We start from the raw sequence: 16262 nt of genomic DNA, 5'->3' as shown, positions 1-16262 counted from the left end.
CCGTTTCCTTATGATATATGCAATAGACAATAAACATTTATTAAGTGCCTACTATGTGCTAAGCCCTATGTTAAAAGAAAAAAATATCAATAAACTGGGTAAGAAAAGGAATCTAAAAGGGATCTGATCAAAAGCAATGAAGTGCCACTTCCTCCACATTGTTCTCCAGAGTACTAACACCTCAGGGATCAAGAAAAGTTGTCCAGTTTTGTTTTGTCCTGCTTGTTCAAAGGTCTTCCACATTCATACTTGAAGAAAACATTAACTTTTAGTTAAAGATTAGTCAAAAATAACGATGTAATATTGTTTGTAGGTTCCCTGAAATCTAACCACAGAGGTCGAGTTCAGAACTCCTGCCCCAGATGATATAGTACATGAGGTGAGTCTTAGAGAAAGTCAGCATTTGGAGAAGTGGAGATGAGGAATTCCAGAAATGGTACACAGCCTGTCACTAAGGCAAGAGACAGGATGCCGACTTCAGGGAATAGCAAATCGGCCAGAAAGGCTTGATGATAGAACTTGTGAGACTAGGAATGTGCAGAGTAGCCTAGAAGGGAATCCTGCTGCACCCTAATTTAAGCCTTTGTTCATGGACAGATTTGGACATCAATAGAACACGAGAGCCTACTGTTAAGTCGGTCAGACATGGAACCTAGAAGGGAACAGAAAACATTATCCCAACCTAGTGAGCTTATTGTCTAAAAAAGGGAAGGAGAGACTTTCTATATATGAATTCTAAGCAACAGGATCACAGATCTGGAAGAGTCTGAGAATCCTGACCATTGGGGACCCAATGTTAGTTAATACTCTGAATAGCACATTCGAAGAGATGGTAAGCCAAAAAAGGCATGAGCTAAAAAGGAAACACCCTAGATCCAATAGGAGATTAGTGGAAATAGTCAAGGAATGTGGATTCTTTGTATGGTTTTGTTGGCCACTCAGGGCAAACACAGGAGACTTTGATGTACCATAACCACTCATGTATTTGCCCACTGTACTTGTTCTTTTGTCCCTCTCTTACATTTTGGGCAGAAAACCCAGAATTCCCATCATTGGAGTCATAACTTTGTGATTATTGGTACCTGGCCCCTGTTTCACAAAACATGGCCAGAACAAGAACAAGAAATACCCTCAAATCAACTTTTTAAGAAAAATTCTGTTGCAGAGGACAGTGGAGACACCAATTCTTTGTAGAGAGGCCATGAATGGAAGCAGGATTAGCCAGGGAAGAGCTCACCTGAAGTGTGACAATTCAGGGAAGGAAGTCTGCCATCTGGTAGCTTCTTATTTTAATTACTTATTCTTGCTAACTGGGGACAAAGTCTATACTGCTGAAAGAAAGGCAAGACACTAGTTATGCCAACCCTACCTAAGTTCTGTGCAGTGTATTTTTCCTGCAAAAATAATTTTTATCTTTGTCATGAAAGAGAGCTAGATAGGATAGACAGGCAGGCAGGCAGGCAGGAAGACTACTAGGACAGTGCATTCATTAAATCTTTACTATGCATAATATGAAGCAAGCAATCAAAACAGTTCCTGCTCTCCAGGAGCTTACTTTCTATTGAGGAAGTCATAAAAGAGAGGTGGGAGGGCAGGGGAGAAGAACATACAACATGGTTTTTGAGGTAGAGACTTGGCCTCCCAGAAGATGAGATGACATCGCTTCTTGGCCTTTTGGCTAAGATCAAGTGCAGAAGATGAGATGAAAGCTCCCCTGTTAATATCCTGGATGGTTCCAGAGGTAGAATCTAAGTTTTGGTTGGGGGAAAAAATGGCCCAGAAGTCATTAAGTTAAATGATCAAATAAAAGGTGCGGTTGATTACTTCAGACTCCCTCAAATCTATTCATGAACTCCAGCTTAAGAACCCTTGCCTTAAATGAAAGAACTATCTTTCATTCATTTCTCAATTATCTCCCTTTCCTAGTCTTTATCTATAAATACATATGTAACCGTAACCTCCCTTAAAGCATTCTTTTATTTTAAGCCAAGAATTACAGAAAGGTGGAGGATATGTGAGGAGAATTTGAATCTGATCGATTTTGTTATTAATTGCCACATAACCCTACATCAGTCATTATTCTTTAGTAAGTAGGGGTGAGATACAGAACAGGGAGTAAAGGTTAGTGGGCATGACTCTGGACCAAGACCCAGGTACTTGCATAATTCTTTCTTGTTTCTCTGTTTGGAAAGAAAAAGTATCAGTGATAAAAAGAGAAACATTAAAGTAAACATAGTAGATATGAGATGAAACAATTATAAATATGCTTAGAGCTTTATTAGAAAGCTTTTTCATGTCACAGAATTACTGTGTATGTGAGATTGTCTTTAGGCACTATGGTAATGGAAATGGCACTCTACAATGTTACTGATGATCTCTCTTTTTAAATTAAATTTTAAAAAAACTTTTCAAATGAAGATCCTCCATCTTTCCTTCCCATTGACTCTCCCCCCACCTTGAGAAAGCAAAAACAAAACAAAACAACCTAGTTACAAGCATGTATAATTAAGCAAAACAAACTCTTGTATTGGCTATGTCAAAAAAAGAAATTATCTCAATCTGCAATGGTGATTTGCCAAATCCAATGCCCTTTTCTCAGTCCTTTTCCTTCTTAATCTCTCAAAAAAAAATTGTACATTGTCAATAATCCCTTCCTCCTTATCCCTGGGATTTCATGACATTGCTCTTTCCTGGTTCTCCTTTAACCTGTCTGGATGCTTCTTGGTCTCCTTTGTTTTACCATCATCTAGGGACCACCTTGGTGTGTGTAAAGTGTACTCTGAGTACTCTAAGTCCCATCCTGGGTTTTCTTTTTCTATACTCTCTCTTTTTGTGATCTTACCAACTCCCATTGGTTCAACTCTCCTCTTTTCATAGATGATACATGGAGCCATATATCCAGTCCCAGTTTCTCTCCTGAACTCCAATTCCACACCACCAACTGGAAGTGTCACAAACATCTTAAATTTTCAGTATTCAAAACAGAAATCATTCTCTCTCTCTCCTGAATCCTACCCTCTTCCGTGTTTCCATGTTTCTATCAAGAGCACCATCATTCTGTCAGTCACTCTGATTTAAAACCTTGGAGCACTTCTTAATTCTTCTTTGTCCCTGACTCTTCATATTCAGTTCGTTGTCAAGTCTTGTAGATGCTACTTCCACAATACATCTTGCACCTTCCCATTTCTGTCCTCTTACATAATCACCACCACCAGATTTCAAGACCTTTATCATTTCTTGGCCGGATAATTTCAGTGACCTCTCAGTGTCTCCCCACTCTTATCTATTTTTCTGCACAGCTACCAAGATCATGTTGTTGAAAACACAAATCTGGCTGTCATAGTCTCAATCCTGAAAGTCTGTGACCTAAAATGTCAGAAAAATCATTGAAAGTGAGAGTTGGTCCTCTGTTTGGAGGTGAGCAGGGGAAAGAATTTCCCCCCAAAATGAACTGTGGTGTGTGGTTATGTGGAATGAAAGGAATGATTTCAGTCTTTGGATATATACTTAGGGCTACTTGAAATTGTTTCCTTTGGAACTACAGGCTCACAAAAAGACAACACAGATTAATGTATGGAGGAACACTGGACTAGGAAATAAGAAACTTGCATCTTATTTCTGGCTTTATTCAAGGTACAGCACTAGCTACCTGAGGAGCAATAAAAGCAATAACAAAGAAATTAAATAAACAATCTCTAGTTTCATGTTCATTGTACATAGGTATAGTTCCCCATGCTCTATTCCACTCCATTTTGAAGATTTCAGACCAGTTCCTCTATAGATCCCACTAAGGCTTTGTCCAAAGCCTTTCCTAATATGCCCAATTTAGTGCTCTGCTACTCCCAAGTAGTGGATAGAACACTAGGTTTAGAATCAGACAGACTCTTCTTCATGAGTTCAAATCTAGCCTCAGACACTTAATAGTTTTGTGACCCTGGGCAAGTTGCTTGATTCTGTTTGCCTCAGTTTCCTCAACTGGAAAATGAGCTGGAGAAAGAATTGATAAACCACTCCAGTATCTCTGCCACGAAACCTCCAAAATGGAGTCACAAAGAGTTAGATGTGACTGAACAACAATACTCAACTTAGCATGGTCACCAAGTATGTATTTTATATCTATTTATTTTTGTACATTTTTTTCAGTAGGAAGTAAGTTCTTACAAGTAATGAGATAAAGGCTAAGTATATTCAGAACATAAGTGATTAATTTATCATTGACAATGTTATATCATCAAACTATGATTTATTATCACACCACTGAAGAAGAGATAGGAAGTTGATCAATTTCAGAGTTTGAGAAATTCGGTTGGAATAGAATCCCAAATTTTTCATTTTTGTCTTTGTACCTCCAACATCTAGCATGGTGCCTAATCAACCATCAACCAGCCAATCAAGGCTTTTATTATTACAAGTCTTACTATGTGCCAGGTAGAGGTGTCCATAGTACAATGCACAGTTAATCTTAACAGCAGGAAGATCTGGAGTCAAATACTACCTCTGATACGTATTGGTTGCAAGACCTGAGGCAGGTCACTTAGTCTCTTTGTCTCTAGCCAATTTATTAAGGTTGTAAATTGCAGGAAAGCTGCTGATCTGCATTGGTCAAAGATGTTTTCTCACCTAGGGGTTCCCTGTATCAATGAAATCAGAGATCCATTTTTTTTATCCACTTATGGACTAGACTTTGTAGATACACACACACACAAATAAGAAAGTCTCTGCCCTCAAAGAACCCAAATTCTGCTTGATACCAAACATTCATAAATAAGTAAATATAGCATATATGCAAAATTAATATACTGTTGTGGGGAAAGGAGGATAGAATTAATGATGGGACTCTTAGGAAAGATTTCTTGAAGGAAGTGAGACTTGATAAGCCATGAAAAGACCCAAAGGTTCTAAGAGATGGTTAGATGACACAGTGGATGGAGCATTTAGCTAGGAGTCACATAGACCTGAGTTAAAATCCTATCTCAGATGTTTCCAACAGGCAAATCACTTAATCTCTATTTACCTCAGATTCCTTAACTGTAAAAGGAGATTAACAGCATCTACTTCACAAGGTTGTTGTGAATCTCAGATGAGATAATATTGGTAAAGCACAGTGCCTGGCATGTAATAGAAGCCAAATAAATGGAGAGAAGAAAAGGCAGAGGATTTCAGCTGTGGGAGAAGCTGATGCAATGCATGGATTTGAAAAATAGAATACTGCGACCAAGGAGCAGCAAGGAGGTCAAATTAGTTGGGGTATATAATATGTGAGAGGATGTGTAATTATCCAGGAAAGATGGACTAGAGCTAGATTATAAAAGAATTAAAACCTAAGACAGGGGTGTTTAAATTTATCCTAAAGATAATGGGAAGTCATAAAAGCTTCTTGAGCAGGAGAGTGACATATCAGATCTGAATTTTAGGAATATCCATTGGAAGCTATATGGAAAACATATTGTAGGGAGAAGCTAGGTGGTTCAGTGGATAGAGAGTCAAATCTGGAGACAGGAGGTTGTGAGTTCAAATATGACCTCATAAACTTCCTAGTGTGTGTGTGATCTTGGCAAGTCACTTAATCCTCACTGCCTAGACTTTATCACTCTTCTGTCTTGGAACCAATACCTAATGTTGATTGTAAGATGGGAGAGAAGGAAGAAAGAGAGAAAGAAAGAAAGAAAGAGAGAAAGAAAGAAAGAAAGAAAGAAAGAAAGAAAGAAAGAAAGAAAGAAAGAAAGAAAGAAAGAAAGAAAGAAAGAAAGAAAGAAAGAAAGAAAGAAAGAAAGAAAGAAAGAAAGAAAGAAAGAGAGAGAGAGAGAAAGAAAGAAAGAAAGAAAGAAAGAAAGAAAGAAAGAAAGAAAGAAAGAAAGAAAGAAAGAAAGAAAGAAAGAAAGAAAGAAAGAAAGAAAGAAAGAAGAAGGAAGGAAGGAAGGAAGGAAGGAAGGAAGAGAGAGAGAAAGAAAGAAAGAGAGAGAGAAAGAGAGAAAGGAAGGAAGGAAGGAAGAAAGAATATTGGAGAAGACAGAGATTGGATTAGGAAAGCAATAATCTAGTGATAAGTGCCAAGGGCCTGAACAAGAATGGTGGTGGTGTGACTAGCAGGAAGGGGGTGGATACTGTAATAAAAAAAAATTTCCACATGTCTTTGGCATCTCAGTAAAGATCAATAACACCTGTCCTTGTCTTCCACATTTGAGCTGCTGTCAGATGGTAGCAATTTGGGGCTCCTTTTGACTGTATCAGGGTGAGAGCCAAGGAATCAAAGAAAGGTCTTTCCTATTTCTTGCTTCCCGGACTGGCAAGAATCTTCCCTACCCCCACAACCTTCCTTTAAGTAGCTTCCCTCTCTCCTGATGAAGAATCATCCCTAATAACTTCCTTCCTGAGTTTCTAAGACATTCCACTGATGTAAATATTTCTTATTTATTCTAGGTAGGATTCCGTAGATCAGAAGTGAGTCAGGAGTAAAGCTTCTTGGCAGCCATGACAAGAATCACATCCTTTGGCAGTAATTCTTTTTTTCTGTGGAATTCACAATGACAGATTGAACATTGAATGTGAAACTTGCAGAGGTTGGGACATTAGGGCTGATGACCTCCAGATAATAAAAAAAAATTCAATTAACTAGCATCTCTCCCTCAATCTTCCCTTCTGCTACCTTAAAAAAAAGAAAGAAAAACAAAGTCCTTGTAACAAATATGAATAGTTAAGCATAACAAATTCCAGCACTAATCATATTCAAAAGTGTTTGTCTCATTCTGCATCTCAGATCTATCACCTCTTGACTAGGAAATGAGTAGCAACATGCTTCATCACTGGTCCTCTGGAATCATAGTTGGCTATTGTATTGATCAGAGTTCTTAAGTCTTTTGAAGCTCTTTGTCTTTATAATGTCATTACATAATCACTTTTGTGGTTCTCCTTTCACTTCTGCAGAAAAGTTTGAAATAATCTTAAATTCACATCTCTTTTATTTTTTCATTTTCTTTTTCTTCCTCCTCCCTTACATTTTCTTCATTTCCTCTTTTTCTCCTTTCCCTTGCTTGTCCTTTCTTCTGCTTTCTGTTTTTTCTTCTTCCTTTTATTTTCTTCCTCTATGTAGTCTTTCTTCTCTTTCCCACTCTCCTTTTTATAAAGCCCTACTCCCTTTCTCATATGAGATATCTGGCTACAAAAAAGAGGCAGAGAATGAATTTTGATGACAGAAAACAAGCTTTTATGGTTTTTTTCTGTGAATTTTTATTCACAGCAAAAATGCAAATCAACTCAAGGATGATAGGAAGTATTAACTTTAATGTGTATACAATGTGGATGAGAAAAGGGGTAGAAAAAGAACTTTTCTTTATGGGAAATTTAGTTTAATTTAAGTGTGAAAGCCCCACTACCTTTCTAGAATCTGTTCTGTTGAACAGATTGCTTGGAAGACTGAGGAAAGAACTGATGGGATAAAGTTGAAGACAAAGAGATGCCTGAGATTACAGGACCTTGTGATCCCTCTGCTTATTTTCTTTTAACTTTTTGTAGGGTTTGAGAGATTTAAAACTGATAAAGTGATAAATTAAACGATTGTTTGGAAACTATGGGATAATTCAATATTGTTACCTTCAGACATAAATATGGATTTAAAACTTTTTACCTTGTGAGAAAAAAGTCACTAAGTATCAAGAGAATCTGATTTGAAATTAAAAGAGAGAGAGAGAAAGAGAGAGAGAGAGAGAGAGAGAGAGAGAGAGAGAGAGAGAGAGAGAGAGAGAGAGAGAGAGAGAGAGAGAGAGAGAGAGAGAGAGAGAGAGAGAATCTGATTTGAGCCCCCTGAGGATACTGAAAAGCCTGCAGAAGAGTCAGATAGAAGGAGCAAGTTAGAAGGCATAAAATGAAGCCTCCTGGAGGTGCTGGTTGCTCCCTACTGCCTTCTCTGGTTTGATAGGGAGAAACAGAAGGAGAAAAGGATTCAAAGATGGAATAGATGTGAAGCTGACTGGACAGTGAACAAAGTTCTGTAGAGAGTTAACTGGACTTATCTTCATTACCCAGACAGCCAGCCAAGGGTTTTGTAATCAGTTCTACTTTGCAAATAAAAGCTACCAAGAGTCAATTGGATAAAATAGAATCAGTGAGTTGGTTTATCTGATCTATATTGCGGCATTCTCTGGCTTAAGTGAATTATCACTATCATAGAACAAAAGTCTGATATAGATTGTTTATGAAGGAAACCTGGATATCCAGTATTGGAGTTCAGAATCACTAGTTGTCTCAAGTACCTGGATTATCCTCACTCTTGTGACTCTCCCAGGTTTCTATACATTTGTTTTCACTCTTTCCTATGGATAATGTGTGATCTGGATGGAAGACTATGAACCAGGTTTCTAGTTTGACCACAATATATTAATTACTCCTGCATTGACATATAGTAAATAAATAATATATTGATTATTGTTGATTTTGCCTTATTATTAAGGAAATGTTTTATGTTGAACAGTTCATAATGTCATTATTGTGAATGACCAGTTTTGTGTAGATGGGAAACACACAGATATGGGCTTGGGTGCTATTATATTAGAAAGACTGTATTTCCTTAACAATAAGGTTACCCTCGTACCCCAAGAGAATCTGAGATGTAGATGGATGACGATAGTCCTCCTCTGGGAACTCCAAAGTACCATTGTAAAAGAAGATGGGACTAAGCAAACTAGTCCAGAGAATGGCCCTTATTCTATACTATAGAGGTCCATGCAAGGTATCCCATGAAAAGGTTAAATTCTTTTGTGTTTTACCATATTCCCTTCCTAGTTCTCCTCTTCTTTTCTCTCCTTCCTTTTCTTTTTTGCTTCTTTTCTATTTCTTCCTCCCACTTTCATATTCTCACTTTCCTTCCTGCTCTCTCATTCTACCCCTTTAGTTTTTCCTTCCTTCCTTCCTTCCTTCCTTCCTTCCTTCCTTCCTTCCTTCCTTCCTTCCTTCCTTCCTTCCTTCCTTCCTTCTCTTTCTTTCTTTCTTTCTTTCTTTCTTTCTTTCTTTCTTTCTTTCTTTCTTTCTTTCTTTCTTTCTTTCTTTCTTTCTTTCTTTCTTTCTTTCTTTCTTTCTTTCTTTCTTTCTTTCTTTCTTTCTTTCTTTCTTTCTTTCTTTCTTTCTTTCTTTCTTCCTTCCTTTCTTCCTTCCTTCCTTCCTTCCTTCCTTCCTTCCTTCCTTCCTTCCTTCCTTCCTTCTTCTTTCTTTCTTTCTTTCTTTCTTTCTTTCTTTCTTTCTTTCTTTCTTTCTTTCTTTCTTTCTTTCTTTCTTTCTTTCTTTCTTTCTTTCTTTCTTTCTTTCTTTCTTTCTTTCTTTCTTTCTTTCTTTCTTTCTTTCTTTCTTTCTTTCTTTCTTTCTTTCTTTCTTCCCCACCCCCACCCCAAGGCTGGCAGCTGTGTGTGTGTGTGTGTGTGTGTGTGTGTGTGTAGCAACCTTGATATGTTATCTCTGGAGGTGTTTAAGAATGTGTGGGCAGAACAGTTGACAGACCATTTAAATTCTTTATCTTCTCACTCACTTTTCCTTTTTGGTAAACTCTCCACAGTTTTCCACATTTGGAGTGCTAATGAGGAGATGGACCCTTCACCAGCTAAGGAAAGGGAAAGCTAACTGCTCTTAGAAAGGGAAAGGCAGAGCAGAATAACTTAGAGCCCCCTCTATGTTAAGGAGACAGACAGGTTGTCTACCTCAATCAATAATCAGTTACCAAATTTTGTTTGTGCAGACATCTCTTTTTTTTTTTTAACTAAATATGAGTTCCCTAAAGGTTGGAAGGAGTTTTATTCATCCTTGTATCTTCCAAAGTGCTTTGTACTTAGGAGGCACTCAAATAATAAACATTTGTTGAATGAATGAAATAAATGAATGTATTAACTGTGTGCCCAGTGTTATGTTTCATCCCTACTGCCATACTAGGGAGGATGCAGTAAAAATAGCATTTGATTTGACGTTGGGAAAACTGGATTTGAATCAATGTCCTAGCATTACAAGGAGTGAAATTTTAGAAAAGTCATTTAACCTTTTTGAACCTGTTTTTTCATCTGTAAAATAGGGACATTACTTCCAACTTTGTTGTGTTATTATTTGTGTTAATATACAAGTGTTTTGGTGTTAAAGAAAGTCAATTAATAAAGAATCCATAACTCTTTTCCCAAAAAGCAGCCTTGAATAGTTGATAGAGGTTCAAATGAAACCTTAGAAAGACATTCTATTTCTGCCACAAATGAAGATGGGAGCCACAGGCAAATAATTTATTTTATTGACTCATTGCAGTTGTATTCAACTTGTGACCCCATTTTGGGGTTTTCCTGGCAGAGATCCTAGAGTGGTTTGCCATTTCTTTCCCTGGCTTATTTTGCAGGTGAGGAATTAAGGCTCAGGGTTAAGTGGCTCCCTCAGGGTCACAGGGCTAGTAAGTGTCTGGGATCAGATTTGAACTTAAGAAGATGAGTCTTCTTGATTCCAAGCCCAGTGCTCTACCCACTGTGCCATCTCGCTACCCTCCAAATCATTAACTTTTCAGTTAATGTCTCAGGTAATTCTCTGAGTTGCTGGATCTGTATCAGTGAAGGAAATTTCTATACCCTTGCAGATAAAAATCAAAGGTCTGAACAGATTAGGCAATAAAAAAAAATTATGAAGCACCTATTTGTCAAACCCTATGCTAAGTACTAGGGATAAAATAATTTAAATGGTGCCTTTCCTCAAGGAGTTGACATTCAAATGAGGGGAAATATGTACACAGATAAGAAAAAGCTAAGTAGATACAAAGAAATGGGAGGAGGAGAAGCTAGGTGGCTCAGTTTCAAATCTGGCCTCAGACACTTCCTAACTATATGACTGTGGGCAAGTCACTTAATCCCAATTGCATGACCCTTTCTACTCTTCTGCCTTGGAGCTGATATATAATATTGATTTTAAGACAGCCGGTAAAGTAATAGGAAAGAGAACACTTTTTTTTGGCTTACTATTACCTTTAGTGAAAATTTAATTAACTATATGATTTCTAAATAGACTAAGCTGCCTTCCTTCCTTTTCTTTCTTTTTTTTTAAACAATTAAAGTTACTAGTAGTTCTTCACTAAAATGTAAACTATGCAAGAAGTCAAATTTTCCCCAGAACTGAAAGTCTTTCCCTGAAAATTAGACAGATTATAGGAGGTCTTTCTGGTCACTGAATACTGTTGAGTGAATAGATGATCTGAAAGAAGATGCATTTTATCCCCTTCTCATGAGGAATCTAAGAATTGGAAGGGACCAAAGTCATCTAATCCAAATAGATTTGTATAGGAGTCACCTCTACAATATTTCCAACAAACTATAATTCAATCCATGATCGAAGACCTCTTGCTTGAAAAAATTATCTTATATCTGTAGACTGTGACATAACGGAAGAATGACTAAATATGGAACCAGAGCATCTGGGTTCGAATCTCAATTCTCCCACTCACTAAATACACTACATTGGGCAAGTCACTTAACCTCTTTATGCCTCAGCTTCTTTATCTGTAAACTGAGGTGGTCATTCAAGATGACTTTTCAAGTTCCAAATCTATGATTGTTAGGCAGTTTATTCCTTATTTAGATGGCTCTAATTATTATATCTAGATGAAATTTGCTTCTTCACAACATCCATTTATTGCTCCTATGCAATTAGGTGGTATAATGTCTAAAATCCTTGATGTGGAATCAGAAGGACTTGGGTTTGAATTTTCACATATTTACTAGCTCTGTGACCTGGGCAAGTCACTTAATGGCTCCATGCCTCAGTTTATTAATCTGTAAAATCAAGGACTCAGTAACTTCTAAGATCCCTTCTAGATCTAAATTTATTATCTTATGATTCCTGTTCCATTTTCTGAGGCCAAGCAGAATAAATCAATCTCTTCTTCCATATAGTAGCTCTTCAAATTCATATGGAGTGACAAATCAAATGTATTCACTTTTTTTTTTTGCTTCCAAGTCATACCATTGGCTCACTAAGCTTGAAGTTCACTAATACCCTCAGATCTTTCTCATATGAACATTTCCTGGTTTTATGTCTATGTTACTATTTTCTTAAGCCAATTCCTTTGTCATTTTTACTTTATTTGGCTTGGCCAATTTCTAGCTTATAAAGACTTTTGGGGATCCATTGTATAAACTGTCCCTTCCAGCTTTGTTCCACTGTTTCATTTTAAAAACTGGTTATCTATCCTTTAACTCACATCATTTATAAAAGTGTTGAATAGAACAGTCATAGGGATGTGCTGGAGCCAGTTCCGGCTGATTCCCTAGAACCATTGTTCAGTTTTCATTGTGAATATTTATTTACACCTTGGAAACTGGCAAATGCTACAATTCAGTTTATTGTTCTGTTGATTATCTAAATTTAAGAAAGCAGTGGAGAAAATTAATAATGTGATTAAACTTGGAAGTCATTTGAACTTTTCTTAAGGAGAGCTGGTTGTTAATAATTTACCAGCACACCCTTGGAACAGGGCCAAGGACAGGTCCCTAAAGCAAAACAGTAGAGATTTTCTTCCAGGTTGATGTAAGAACACTTATTAACTATCTACTATGTTGAAGGCACTGGTACAATGAAAAGAGAATTTATCGAGAGAATTTGAGTTCAAATCTCAGCATTGTTATTTTTAATTCATTAACCTTAACCAAGACAGATCTTTGAACATCAGTTTCCTGATAATTGATGGTGTAGTAGATAGAGTTCTGGACCTGAAGTCAGGAAGACCTGAAATCAAATCTGGTTTCAGATATTTATTACATGTGTGACCCTGGGCAAGTTAATTAACTTTTGTCAAGCTCAGTTTCCTCAATTGTAAAATGGGGCTGTTATTAGCACCTATGTCCCAAGATTGAGAGAGTAAAATGAGATATTTGCAAAGCACTTAGTATGGTGCTTGGCACATAGTGGGTGCTTAATAAATGAGTGTTTCCTCCCTTTCTTCTTTTCTTTTTCCCCCCATTAAATGAATGATTTAGACTAGATGAAATCCCTTACAGATTTAAATATATAATATTATAACAACTTCTGAGGTCTCTTAGAACTTAGGAATTCTATGATGTCCCCTTTGGGAGGTAGTAGCCAAAAACCTTTCTGCAAGGATGGAAAAATGGATAAATTCACATTTCACTTTATCTGAGAGCACCTCTCATCCATCCAGAGTCAGTGAGGTAGGCAGAGGACAAAGGAGATAGATCAGAGAGCTGCTTCCTGTGTTTGTTCCTGGAATCCAGGAAGGTTAGCTTGAGAAATGTACCACCCTAGTCCCTGAATGGAAAGGCTTCTGAGAGGAAACTCAGAAATAAATGGAGGCAGTTATAAAAGTTGGCAAAGTGATTCTTTAATTCAAGAGTTCTTAACTGGGGTCTGTGAAGTTGTTAAAAAATAGTTTGACAACTTTATTCTAATATAATTATTTTCCTTTGTAATTCCATGATTTTTATTTTATGTCTTTATAAACATTATTCTGAGAAGGGGTCTCCTGATTTTCAATAGACTACCAAAGAAGTCCATGATGCCTAAAAGGTTAAGAACTCCTGCTTTGAATACTACTTAAGCATTTCCTCTCTTCACATATCAAGACATCCATCATTATGTTCTCTGAAAATACTTTACCCAACACCATCTTCTTCCCATCGAAGGTCCTTGAATTCCTAAACCAACTACATATTCATTGCTGCAAATTGAAAAATTAATTCATACTAGTAACATTTATAACACATTCAGAAACATTTAAAAAGTTATCAATATGCTTTCACATACATTTGAAACTCCGCCCCCTAAGAAACATGAGTGGGGATCTATTCCCATCCATCTTGATTGAATCAATCAAAAGCAAATTAGGAGCAGCAAGGTAGTTTAGTGGATAGAAAACCAAACCTAGAGATAGTATGGCATGGATTCATATCTACCCTCAGATACTTCCCAACTGTGTGATCCTGGGCAAGTCACTAAACTCTTCTCCCTTAGAATCCAAACTTAGTATCAATTCTGAGAGAAAAAGTAAAGGTTTTTTTAATCAATTAAGTATAAATAAATTCTTAATTAATTTGAATCAAAGGAGCCATTGGATAAAGTTAAATGATCTCATGCCAGAAAATATCTTTCGATTGGTTGAAGACTAAGTCATACCGCTTGGGCTGCATATAAAATCAGAAAGGTTGTTTGAAGCCAATTGGCCAAATGGGAGATAACTCTAAGGTCAACAGCTGGAGATTCTAGGTCCCTGAGGGAAACATCCCTGAAAATTCTTCCCCCTCTCTTATTTCCCCCTCTATGGAATGAGCAGATAGCAGGGTTGATGGCTGATGGTTAGATCCATCAGAGATGACTTATGGAAATGTAAGGAGCTGAGGAACATACCAAAGACAAACTTGATACATCAAAGAAAGATAGTTTGGGGATCCTGCAGAGATTTTTACCTTCAGATCCTAGCAGAGCTAGATTTAAGGGGGATTTCATGACGACTCTATGAAGGGGGAAAAAATAGATTTCAAGTAACCAAGAGCCCTTTGCCACACATTTCCTATACTTGTGCTTCACTATGATTTTACTGTAGGTGTGAGTTCAATCTCCCCAGGGACGCTATATGTAAAAAGGGAGAATCAGCTCCCCAGTTTTGAAAAGATTGCTTCTGTAATGTTTGTCCATGGTATACTTGCTCAATCAATACCTTTTCTAAAAGCTAATTAAGGCTGACTGATCAGTGCACACCAGCAGGGGCTTGTGATTGTCAGAACTAGAAACCCCATCAGCCCTTTGGGAGGATTAGAAGTCATCCTTAAGGGATCCAGCCCAACAACTTGAGAGAAAAGTTGGATTGGTAGTCTTGGAAGGGGTGCTAAAAAATAGTAAAAATATTACTGATAAAGAAACTGAGGTTTATTAAGGAATATGTAGCAGATAAGTGGAAGAGTTTATACTGGAATGGTGGTCTTTAGATTCCAAGTTCCTCTGTATTCCAAGGTTAATAACGGAAGACAGTGTAATGTGTCACTTCTTTCCTAGGGGAATTTACATTTTTAAAGAAGCCGTTCTGTTCTGGATCTGTGACTTAGTCAATAGAGAGCTGGCTTTAGAGTTGAGAAGATTGGAGTTAAAATCTAGCCTCTAGCACATATGAACTGTGACACTGGGCTCTTGACAACTATTTAAGCTCCCAGGAAGAAACTTCCATTATCAATGAAAGCAAAGATCCAGTCCAAAGAAGCCACAGAAGGATCCACTGTAAGCCCTAGAAAGGATCTATGGAGATTCTGGTCTTGCCCTCTTTTTATTTTAGAGTTAAGAAACCAATGGGCCATGGATTATCAAATTATTTTCACAATATTGCCCAGCTAGTTAGAGACCCAAGTGAGACAAGAGACATGGTCTCCTGACTCGTGGTTCAGTGAGCTTTCCATTAAACCACAGAAGGGTATATAGCCTGAAACCCAAGTAATAAAGCTCTAAGAATAAAGCTTCAATTTCAAGTAATGACTAAGTAGAAGTCTTCCCTGTATTCTTCTAATAACAATAATAAAACTAATAACAGGTTAAATTTATTTACTGTAGTATATTGTGCTTACTAAAAACTTTGCATATATATCAGGATAATAGACCTAGAAAGGACCTTAGAGCTCATTTAATAAAACCTCCTTTTTTTTTAAACCTTTACTTTCCATCTTGGAGTCAATACTGTGTATTGGTTCCAAGGCAGAAGAGTGGTATGGACTAGGCAATGGGGGTTAAGTGACTTGCCCAGGGTCACACAGCTGGGAAGTGTCTGAGGTTATATTTGAACTCAGGTCTCTAGGTCTGACTCTCAATCCCCTGAGTCACCTTGCTTGCCCCCTGAACTCAGGTCTTTTTGACATTCATTCATCCACTGCTTTGATGATTGTTTATGGAAGTGTGTGCTGTCATCCACTCCATCTTTCTCAGAAGAGTATGTGGGCTGATCCCTTCTAGGCCTCTGTTTTGGGGTACCAGGTAAAGGTTTTCAGCAGCAGATTCCTTCTGAGCCCAGCTTTCTTGTCTCCCAGGATTCTCCTAAATGCTGCTTCCCATCCTCCCCAGGAAGTTCTGTCTTTAGTTGACGAACTCGCCAGGAGAATTTTTATCTGGGAATTCTTCCAGGTTCTGCCACTTACAGTCCATGAGGCCTGCAGACACAGCCTTTGCTCCTCTAGCAGGAGAGCAGGCCCATCACAGATTAACAGCCCCTTGGTTTCCTGTTGGGCTCTTGTGGTCTTTGTCATCTTCACTTTCTCAGAGGAGCATTT

At 37.6% G+C, this 16262-nt stretch overlaps 1 protein-coding gene across 3 annotated transcripts in view; it reads left to right on the top strand.

The window, feature by feature from the left end:
* The window catches only part of GJA5 (gap junction protein alpha 5), a 38110-nt gene that overhangs the window by 7916 nt on the left and 13932 nt on the right, over positions 1 to 16262 (top strand). The window contains exons 2-3 of one of the 3 annotated variants that reach the window (XR_008916787.1): positions 314 to 379; positions 6421 to 9187. The exons of the other annotated variants lie outside the window; for them this stretch is intronic. The gene's annotated coding sequence lies outside the window, so the exon portion shown is untranslated. Of the gene's footprint in view, positions 1 to 313; positions 380 to 6420; positions 9188 to 16262 lie in introns of those variants that run through there. 3 annotated transcript variants of the gene reach the window in all.

The sequence above is a fragment of the Monodelphis domestica genome, chromosome 2 (genome assembly GCF_027887165.1).
Source record: "Monodelphis domestica isolate mMonDom1 chromosome 2, mMonDom1.pri, whole genome shotgun sequence".
Lineage (NCBI taxonomy): Eukaryota > Metazoa > Chordata > Mammalia > Didelphimorphia > Didelphidae > Monodelphis > Monodelphis domestica.
The sequence above is the reverse complement of the archived record's forward strand: the minus strand, read 5'-3'. Positions and strand labels throughout refer to the sequence as shown.